Source organism: Myotis brandtii, unplaced genomic scaffold (assembly GCF_000412655.1).
Source record: "Myotis brandtii unplaced genomic scaffold, ASM41265v1 scaffold140, whole genome shotgun sequence".
In the NCBI taxonomy this organism is placed as follows: Eukaryota; Metazoa; Chordata; class Mammalia; order Chiroptera; family Vespertilionidae; genus Myotis; species Myotis brandtii.
In genome coordinates, this window is record NW_005355000.1 from 1529648 (window position 1) to 1530308 (window position 661).

Here is a 661-nt window from a genome sequence, read left to right on the forward strand (position 1 = left end):
CCCTCCCGAAGGAAGAGATTCCAATGTGCTTCCCTTTGGGTCCTAAAACCGACCCTCCAGGAGGAGGCCAATTCCCCGCTTTCTTGCACCCCTCTTATTCCCCTTTTCTTTCAGCGCCCTGGGCGCAGCACAGCCTCTTGGAGCTAGAGGATGCGCACGTGTCTTACTCCAAATGTTTGCAACTTTGGAAACGCGCTTAATCTGGCTTTGGCGTTTTGAAAGCATTTCAAACAGGTGGGGGTTGGGGAGCTCACACACACCCTCGCGCGCACTCTCACACACTCACGCCGGCCTAAGCCTTCTAATCGCCTTTGGCCAGCGGCTGGCCACGCGGTGGTCACCCCGCCAGGACCCCGGGATGGGCGCCTGCTCCCGCCTGCACTGCACCCGCGGGGTCGGGTCCTGGAGCAGGTCTTGCCTGGGTCTCTGGCCAAGGGAGATTGGGGAGGAGGGGGGCCCGCAGCACCCCCAAACGGGGACCCTGTGGATGTCACACGTCCACACACACACACACGTACCCGAACCCTTAAACTTTGGGGCCAACTTTTTTAAGACACAGTTTGGAAAACTATAGACGAGGGGAAGGAGCCAGATGGTCAGAGGGGGTTGGGGCTTTTTAACAGCCCTTCCAGCAAGGATTCCTGGAGTCGGGCATCTGCCC